This window comes from Syngnathoides biaculeatus, chromosome 6, assembly GCF_019802595.1.
Source record: "Syngnathoides biaculeatus isolate LvHL_M chromosome 6, ASM1980259v1, whole genome shotgun sequence".
Lineage (NCBI taxonomy): Eukaryota > Metazoa > Chordata > Actinopteri > Syngnathiformes > Syngnathidae > Syngnathoides > Syngnathoides biaculeatus.
Genome location: NC_084645.1, coordinates 24,734,284 through 24,745,010, shown reverse-complemented (window position 1 = coordinate 24,745,010; position 10,727 = coordinate 24,734,284). Strand labels below are relative to the sequence as shown.

The window sequence follows — 10,727 nt, the reverse complement described above, 5'->3', positions numbered from 1 at the left end:
CCCACCTCCCATCTCATACTGCACCTGACCCCTATGCCCCCTCAGACAGGTGGTGAGCCCATGGAAAGGGAGACCTTTCGGGGCTGTGCTCGGCCGAGCCACCGGGAAGCAGTCCTGGCGACCAATCTCTCGCCTTTGAGTCCTGGTGACCCGCATCCGGGTAAGAGAACCCTAAATCTATTGTTTTTAACCATCATAGTCATTTTTGGAGCCGTACTTTGTCTTGCCCTTCACCATTTTCTGAGCCACTTTGCCCCGCGAGGTTCGCGGGAGTGGCGGAGCCTTTCCCAGCTGTCATCGGCATCTCTCTCTCTCTCTCTCTCGCTGTCTGTCTGTCCATCCATCCATCCATCCACCCATCCATCCATCTCTCTCTATCACTGTGTGTTTCTTTCGGCTTGTCCCTTTCGGGGTCGCCACAGCGTGTCATCTCAGATGAACGCACATATGTTTGGCACAATTTTTACGCCGGATGCCCTTCCTGACGCAACCCTTCTCTGGGAGTGGAGGCCCCAGTGGGATATGAACCCACAACCCCTGGTTTTCCAAACCAGTGCTCTAACCACTGAGCTATGGGGCCTCTCTCTCTATCACTATCTCTCACTAATTCTCTCTCTCTCTCTCTCTCTCTCTCTCTCTTCTCTCTCTCTCTCTCTCTCTCGTCTCTCTCTCTCTCTCTCTCTCTCTCTCTCTCTCTCTCTCTCTCTCTCTCTCTCTCTCTCTCTCTCTCTCTTCTCTCTCTCTCTCTCTCTCTCTCTCTCTCTATATATATATATATATATATATATATATATATATATAATATATATATATATATATTACCGGTTACACTTATGAGCGTGACATCGCCATCATTTTATATGGAATCAACGTAATACTTGTAATCTACATTTTATCTTCGCACATTCTTTGCATACATTTGAATATTAATGGAAAATAACCACAGCTTCCAGGTTGCCCTCCTGCTCCAGGGATATCCGTGCATAAGAATACGTGAGGAGAGGTAAAAAATATACGTGCATGCAAAATATGCTGTCTGTTAGACTTACATAATGGCAAAAAAAAAAAAAAAATGCGTATCGTACCTGAGGGTGTTGCATCACATTGTTGCCGTGCAAGCAAATAATGGGGTTAGTCATAGGTAGAGACGGCCTCGTGAATCAAAGAGGTTTTATCTATGGAAATATGAATAGGGCAAATAGATGGATGTGGCACGGATGCCTCCTCTTCGAGGCCCTCATACATTCGGTTCTGTGATCAAAAGTGTGACCATCGGACCAGAAATGGAACTCACTAGTGACTGGCTACTATATGAGCGACGCAATCAACTTAACGTCACACTGGGATTTCGTAAATATTACAACAATACAGTATCGATACCTGCCACAAGGTCACACTATTTCTCTGTTCGTTATTATCTGTGGAGGATTAATACGACTCGGGAGTCAACCGCGGATTGAAGGCGACTTGTTTGTCAAGGTCGCCTGTCGTGTTTTTTTTTTTTTAAACTTCAGGGCCTTGTTAGCTTCAAGTGGAATATTCCCACCATCCCGGTTTTCACAAGACTACGGCATGGGATAGAATATCATAGCCATGTAGTAACAGTCTAGCCTAGCATAACATAGCATGACGGAATAATGTAGCATACAGTGAAGAAAATAAGTATTTGAACACCCTGCTATACTGCCAGTTCTCCCACTTAGAAATCATGGAGGGGTCCGAAATTTTCATCGTAGGTGCATGTCCACTGTGAGAGAGATCATCTAAAAAGAAAAATCCAGAAATCACAATTTTTTTAAACAATTTATTTGTGTGATACAGCTGCAAATAAGTATTTGAACACCTGAGAAAACCAATGTTAATAATAGGTTCAGTAGCCTTTGTTTGCAATTACACAGGTCAAACGTTTCCTGTAGTTGTTCACCAGGTTTGCACACACTGCAGGAGGGATTTTGGCCCACTCCTCCACAGAGATCTTTTCTAGGCCAGACAGGTTTCTGGGCTGTCGCTGAGAAAAGCGGAGTTTCAGCTCCCTCCCAAGATTTTCTATTGGGTTTAGGTCTGGAGACTGGCTAGGCCACCCCAGAACTTTGCTATGCTTCTTATGGAGCCACTCCTTGGTTTTCCTGACTATGTGCTTTGCGTCATTGTCAAGTTGAAAGAACCAGCCCCGACCCATCTTCAATATTCTGACTGAGGGAAAGAGAATAAATGGCCGCGGTTATCCTCATTAATACAGTGCAGTCGTCCTGTCCCATGTGCAGAAAAACACCCCCAAAGCATGATGCTACCACCCCCATACTTCACAGTAGGGACGGTGTTCTTGGGATGGAACTCATCATTCGTCTTCCTCCAAACACGGTTAGTGGAATTATGTTCCATTTTGGTCTCATCTGACTACAAAACATTCTCCCATGACTCCTCTGTATCATCTAAACGGTCATTGGCAAACTTAAGACGTGCTGGTTTAAGTAGTGGAACCTTTCAAACCATGACGTCTTAGCGTATTACCAACAGTCACCTCGGAAACGGTGGTCCCAGCTGTTTTCAGGTCATTCACCAAGCCCTGTCGTGTAGTTCCTGGGCTGATTTCTCACCTTTCTAAAGGATCACTGAGACCCCACGAGGTGATATCTTGCATGGGGCTCCCCTCCGATGTTTAACTTCTTCCATTTTCTAATGATTCCTTCAACAGTGGACCTTTTTTTCACCAAGCTGCTTGGCAATTTCTCCGTAGCCCTTTCCAGCCATGTGGAGTTTTACAATTTTGACTCTGGTGTCTCTGGACTGCTCTTTGGCCTTGGCCATGTTACAAGTTTGAGTCTTACTGATTGTATGGTGTGGACAGGTGTCTTTACGCAGCTAACGACCTCACACAGGTGCATCTGATTCCGGATAATACAAGGAGTGGAGGTGGACTTTTAAAGGCGGACTAACAGGTCTCTGAGTGTCAGAGTTCTAGCTGATAGACAAGTATTCAAATACTTATCCGCAGCTGTATCAGACAAATAAATCGTTAAAGAAATCTTACATTGTGATTTTCGGATTATCTCTCTCACAGTGGACATGCACCTACAATGAAAATTTCTCAGTGGGAGAACTTGCAAAATAGCGGGGCGTTCAAATACTTATTTTCTTCACTGGAACTCAATATTGAGTCTGTTGATGATGCATTTTCATTGCACTCTTCTTGATGATGAGCACGTGATTTTTCATTGATACGGCCAGTTATCGTATGGGTGTGCTGTTATTTTTTGTGCATCTCGTAAGAAAGTCAGGATAGGCGCGCTCTGGAATGGTCCTGATAAGACCTTTAACCGGAGACGAAGCAGATTCGAAGGAACACCTTCAAGCGCGCCTCCACCTCGTGAGGGGATAAAGAGGTGAGGGGCGTTGACAATGGATAATAACTTGATGTACGACTGCGCTACGCCGAGCCTTAAACGTCTTATCTAAATTCATACGGCCTCCGCGCTGCCTGGCAGATAATGGACAAAAGGAAATCAATAAGTTGGAAAATCACACACGAATCATGGGCCGGCGCCGATGAATTCTCCATATTCTCACACGCGTAGCAGATTGACTTTTGTGAGGGATTGGTGTCGTCCTTTGCTTGGTTTTTATCGCATTTGCTTAACATTGCATGACGAGAATACACGAGCGGTGTACCGAAGAATACGATTCACGTGCGCGACGTTGCAAACACTTTGAAAAATGATAATAAATGTTGCCATTTCGACGTACACTCACTACTGTATAATCGAATGTGCTGTAAAATTTACGTCGCGGCAATAAATATTGCCGATGAAAATATGTTTACCTCTTCGCAGTAATTTTTTTTTATCAATAACCTCCGGTGAATATTTCAACTGAAACAATATCACACCCATTACTGTTCATATAATACTTTGTGTTCAATGGTTCGTGATAAAAAATAAAAACAATGCAGTGTGTTCGTTGTTAATCCATATTTATATACTAAACAATGTAATGGGAAACAGAACATACAAATCAGTCAAAAACATGAGTTGCACAGTTGTTAAAAAACACTCTTTCACACTTGATAATTGTATTTCATCTTAAATATATCAACATCATCTCACGCAAATAGGCAACTGTGGAAAAAAAAACAACCTTGGATTTACAAATATGTTATAACAGTGGCGCGTAAAGGCTGATTTTATGATTGTAGTTATGATCCTGATATAGACAAAATAAAATCAAATAAAAGAAATAATAACTAACTAACTAACTAAATAAATAATATGATATAATATAATATAATATGATATAATGTAATGTAATGTAATATAATATGATATGATATAATGTAATGTAATGTAATATAATATGATATGATATAATGTAATGTAATATAATATAATATAATATAATATAATATAAAAAATAAGAATTAATATGACGAGCTAATGACTTGAGCTGAAGGTATCACGATTTTATTTTACATACAATTCACGGTGTACCCCACCTCCTCCCCAAAGATAGATGGGAAAGGTTCCAGCACTCTTGTGACCCTTGTGAGGATGAGCTCCTCAGAAGATGCATGGAGAGATAAGCCTCCTTTTATTCAGATCTGAAAGTTTATCTTTCAGAACACATCACGCTGTGTCAATGTCAGTTTTCCTCCAAAATGTTGAAAATAAAGTTGTATACGCCTCCAAAGGTGCTTCTATCCATTTCCTGCCTACCTAGACGTGGTTTTATCTCCTTTTACAGATTCTGTGTTTGAGTGAGGCTCAGAAAAGATCCAAAAGAACAGAAAGCGGACTTCAATAGCTCATAAACACATACACGGGCACATATTCACAAACGTGCAGGTCGTCCAGCTTGTTTGTGTAAAAATACACCCAATGGGCACCGTTTCAAAAACAGCCCAAGGGCGAAACTCTCCTGTCCTTGGGTTTTCTTTCTGTGCTGATCAGGAAAAAAAAACGGTGTGTGGTTTTAAATACAACAGTAAACGTGATGATGTTCCAAATGATGCTTTAAAAGATGAGAAAGAGAATTTTCGTTTTAAGCGAAAGGTCGAGGAACCCCTGAGGACCACGTAACACGTTCAAAGTGTTAGTTTGTGTAATATTATGTTTTTAACATCATTGATAATGCCTCCATTAGTGCTGCAGTGGCCTTCTAATCTGTCGAACTGCTTCGTCTTTCGACTATCCATCCATCCGCTTTCTTTGCCGCTTATACTTACAAGGCTCGCAGGGTAGTGCTGGAGCCAACAGGGGTCCAACCTGATACCTATCAAGTGACTTTCAAATGAAAAACAGTTAATGGAATCTGACACATCCTAAGGTGTACCCCAAGGTTCACAGCTTGGTCCTCTCCAGTTCAGTTTATTTCCAAGACATGAAGGTTCTTAGTATCCATCCATCCATCCATTTCCTTTGCCGCTTATCCTCACGAGGGTCGCAGGGAGTGCTAGAGCCTATCCCAGCTGTCAACAGGCAGGAGGCGGGGTACACCCTGAACTGGTTGCCAGCCGATCGCAGGGCACATTGAGACAAACAGCCGCACTTAGAATCACACCTCGGGGCAATTTAGAGTGTCCAATTCATGTCGCATGTTTTTGAGATGTGGGAGGAAAAAACCCTCGCAGGCACAGGGAGAACATGCAAACTTCACACAGGCGGGGAACGGATTGAACTCCTCAGAACCGTGAGGCCAACGCTTTACCAACTTTCACCCGATTTACTTTGCCTTCACATTCACTTCCAAAAAGTAAGGGGGCCGCTCTGTCAACTTTAACACAATTCGTCTAGCCTCATGGAAATTGTGTCGACACTCGTAACGAATAATGACTGGGAGGCACAATGTCGGGGCGCGAGTGATTGCTGTGCAATGAAAGCATTTGGGCTTCAAAAAAAAAAAAAAAAAAAAGAAATACGTGGCCTTTGTTTTGCCGACTTGGAGAACTGAGCACGGTGGAGGGTGACTGGAAAATGAGACAAAAAAATAAAAAAATAAGCGTGGTTAATCCATCAGACGGCAGGCCTCATTACGGATGCGGGTGCCACGTATGAGAGAGGCCTTTATCTCGGCACCTGTTCTTATTAGCAGTGCTAAAGCAAAGGATGGCAACAGTCGTTACTTCGTTGCAGAGAGGAAAGTTGTTCTCTAGCCTGCATTGTAAGTATGCACATCAGGCACATTTCTTACACTAATTGGGTACAAGAATTAAAATAATTGGTACAGCTCCGGGGCATTGTAAGTTCAAGAAACGAGAAGCAACCAGGGCAGGAGATTCCAGGCGGTTTATTTGGAATGCTAAGAGCCAGATAAAGATGGAAAAACAGCGGACTAAGTAGTGACCCCAGGGGCACACCAGAGAATGTGCTGATGCGCCATCTATGAACTGCTGATTACTAGGAGCCCTGATGGTTTGTGAAGAAGTTACACTTGAGAGGACCGACTTGTGTACCTTGGGAACACCTTTAAAAGTGTTTTTGAACCATTTCTCAATTGTTATGGGTGAAGCATGCTGTTGACACATTTTGAGTTCCCTCCTTTGCTACTCCGACAACATCACACAGCAAAAGTAGAGATCAAGACATTCTGAAACATTTCAACAGACAACTATAATGGCTAATCGAAAAGATACATCAGAGAGGACCAGGTAGCAAATCTTAGGGCATACCGTGACAAGTAACAAAACATCTACAAGATATTTTGAGTCCAAAGTTCAGGGAAAGTTCTGGAATTTATTTTGACTGCTACGAACCTTAACGGCTTGTGAAAAAGAGGAACTGGAGTGCCGCTAGTCCAGGTTAACATGCAGACATTTTTTTTTCAGACTGAAGCTCTGTGGTCGACTGTTTTCACGTGATGTGATCTTTTCTGGTCTGCACATATCCTACTACATTCATTTGAGACAGCAACATGTGCAGACGTAAACATTGTTGAAACAAGATCGCCATCCCATATCAGCTCTGGTTGGAAGCCGCAATTTTTATGTGTGCAAACGACAACATCAAACGTTCATTTATATCAGGACAGAGCACGAACACACAGGACCCAGCCTGGCTATTCCGACTCAATGTTATATACGACTTTGAATCAATTTTGGAATCGGATTGTTCCACCCCTGTGAATTGGATTCGGCTTGTTTATTCTGATTCAGGTTTTTGTAAGGAGCATTTTCATTCTGTTTGGGGTCCTAACCAGAATAGAGTACAAGGTTCCATGTCACATTCTTGGGAAGTGTAATGTTGATTTTTGACCTGGTCTCAGTTCAGAGGAGTTCAAGAAAAGTGATGGGATTTTAGCTAAACTACTAAAGACCCTCATGTCTTGTAAACCAACTGAACTGGAGAGGACCAAGCTGTGAATCTTGGGGTACACCTTAGGATGTGCCAGATTCTATTAACTGTTTTTCGTTTGAAATTCACTTGATACGTATCAGGTTGCACCCCGATTGCAGCGACAACAGTTTCCATTTCAATGGGAAGATTTTTGGGAAGGTTTTGTCGTGTGTTCTAATTTGTCACAAATGTTCTTGATGGGTTTACCTTATTGACCTGCCTGCATGCGATGACTGTTCTCACTTGATTGGAAGAATTTTAATCATGTAATAATGTCTTTGTAAGAAGAAATATTAAAGCCCAAGTGTCAATGCCCATAAACATTCTAAAATAGATATCGTAATGAAAATTACATATAACATTATTCACTCCAATGTCTATACGAAAAAATAAATATGAGCGGAGAGCGCGTTATCCATGTCCAAAGTTGCAGAAGTCTCATTCGACATCCAAGTGGCAGCCATATTGGGTCCACCTTCTGTCTGTGACGTCACACTGGCACATTTGCCATTGAAAACACCTACTATGGGAGACGAACACGCCCCTTCTGACACGGAAGCTCTTTTCGAAGAAGAGAACATCTCACAACAGAGTGAAGTGACCGGGGAAATATTACCCTATTGTTTCGAGCTGTATTTAGATGATATGGCCAAACCGCATGCGGCCAAACCACCTCCCCACCCGATCCACCTCCACGGCGGCGATGAACAACAGCACCCGTGGCTGCGAGTGACGACAAAGCTGCACGCGAGCGATGACGACGGCGCATCCAAACCGCCTCCCTGTCTGATCCACCTCCGCGGCGGAGATGAACCAACGCAGCCCAGTGCCGCGACGAGCCACCCTGGCGGCGCCACGTCCGCCGATCGCGGCCTCGGCCGGGGTGGCACATCGACATATATAGCACCCATGATTTACGGAATGCACCCCCCCCCCACTACACACCTACCTTTCATTTGGAAACCACGAAGCACTCCTCCTTTGCACCTGTGCAATCCATTTTTCACGACAAACGGGGCCCATCCTCCCGAGTGTTCAAGGAATATCCAGCAATACAACGAGCCGGTATTTTGGCTAACACGAAGGAACAACGAGCTACCTTCCAGCAGGTAAAACTAGTATAAACAGACGAGACCGCTTGAGTGCGCTACTGCCCTGTACGTCACTTCCTGTTTCTTCTCAGAAACAAATCCCTGAGAGAATTTTAATAGCGTGAGTTACAAAAAGCCATATACGTCAAAATCATGTTTTGTGACGAAAAAACGGATGGGTCCATATGGCCTGCCATTTTTTCATTAATAACATACTAAAAATCATGCATTTAATGACAGTGGACCTTTAAGCTAATTGATTAATTGATGAAGTTTTGATGCATTTGTCCATCTGGAAATGTACAATAGCAACTGACAGAGGCCATTTTTCTTGCTGCAGGACCCTCCATTTCACTGACAGCCGCCAAATCCCAAATCGTCTGCGTCTATTTTGAGCAACCAGAGCAATTTTTCGGAGGTGGTGACACAAAACAAGGGAGCATGAGGTGCACCATCTGCACACTGTATTATTTATATTTTCTGATTAAAAGAACCCCATGCTCCTCCAGAGGTGCCGCACACAGAAAGTGGGTTGTAGCGTCGAAACCGAGGACGTTTCAGAGGAATGCGCGAGCCAAGTGACTCCTCAGGAATTTCTGCGTAATCGAAGATGTGGATTGTATATTGTGGACATATACACTTTTGCTGAAGTGAGGTCGACAGACAGACAAAAACAAAAATCCCAAAAACTATTAAATGTCACATTGAATCCCCCTCTTTTCATTGTAGGGAATCTGCAGGTGCAGATTTGTAGTGCACTGTTAGGGCAGCAGAGGGCGCTGGCTGGCAATGGAGCCAGTGCCAGTGCCTGGACAGTGTCAGCCACTCAACACCGAGGAATTTTCAAGTCTGAGGGCAAAAATCGCACAAAGATGGCAAATTAGCCCATCTCTGAAGTAGAACCGGCGCCTTCAATTATCACCACGGGTTACGATGACAGACAGCAACGCCAGTCAGGTGACCTTTTCGACGACGCCGTGACAAGGATGTCACTTGACAGAATGAAAGGTATCAGACACACCCCGACACTTGGATTAAGACTGTTCTATAAAGGTCACAGAGACAGACACGGACAGATACGCCTTGTGTGCATCCATTCAGATGTTCGCTCTTTCAGGAATTGTACTTGAAGTGTACCAGAAAACAGGATCAGATTATACCATTACCCAATCTAATTTCTGAACGCCTAGTTCCAGGTGACCAATTGTAGGTTTGTGATCGAGAGGTGGCTTCTGTTTAGTTAGTAAGACTGTGGAAGCAGCCCCTGTGTTAGTCAGAAGACCTTGTAAATATGAATTTCTTTCTCTAGAGTCTTTATGGAGATTCTCAGTCATCCAGGTTCTGGTAATCTGTAAAGATTTGAAATCGAGGAGACTGGTGTCCTCTAGGTTGTTGAAGACCAGGGCCATATCAACTCCAATATCCATAAGAGGGAAAATGTCCGCAGTTGCCCCCTTCAGATGCTGTTATTTATTTATCTACCCGCCAGATACATGCTCTTGGTACCGATCTGGTCGACCTCCTCTTGACAAAAGTGTTCCCTGCTGGCTAATTACGCAAGCCAAGTAAGTCAGGGGTCTGAAACTGGCGGCCGATGATATTTTGTGGCCCCCACCATAATATGAAAGTTTGTTAGTGCGGCTCTCGAGTTTTATATGAATGGCACTTTTGGAGGGTTTTGTGCGGCACTGACGACCCAACCAATCAAAGTGGGGTGCATGGTTCTTGGAGGTGTGACATCGACCAAGCTTGACGCAAGTAGAGAAACATATTTTTTTTTACAAGTGATAATATTACAGCGGTGTTGCCATGAAGGATTTTATTAGTAGTTTTGCGCACAACTTGTTGACACCGGCATTCTTGTTCATTCATTCATTTTCTCGGCTGCTTATCCTCCCGAGGGTCGCGGGAGTGCGGGACCTCATCCCAGCGGTCATCGGGCAGGAAGCAGGGTACGCCCTGAACTGGTTGCCAGGCAATCGCAGGGCACATCAAGACAAACAACAGTCGCACTCACAATCACACCTATTGGCAATTTCGGGTGTCCAATTAATCCATGTTTATGGGATGTGGGAAGAAATCGGAGTACCTGGAGAAAACCAAGGCATGGGGAGAACATGCAAACTCCTCACAGGCGCGTCCGGGATAAAACAATGGGACCTCAGAACTGTGAGGCCAACGCTTTCCAGCTGATCCACTGTGCCGCCCACTCTTGTTTATTTTTATAAAAAAAAAAAAAAAAAACCCAAAACAATAAGATCCGGTAAATTAGTTTGAGACCCCTGCTCTAAATAAAGAATTTTCAAATTTA

At 43.6% G+C, this 10,727-nt stretch overlaps 1 non-coding gene across 1 annotated transcript; it reads right to left on the bottom strand.

Annotated features, from left to right (window-relative positions):
- Positions 1-507: 507 nt before the first annotated feature.
- On the bottom strand, positions 508-580 carry trnas-gga (transfer RNA serine (anticodon GGA)). The gene has a single exon. It is a non-coding gene; the product is annotated as a tRNA-Ser (tRNA).
- Between the last annotated feature and the right edge of the window lie 10,147 nt (positions 581-10,727).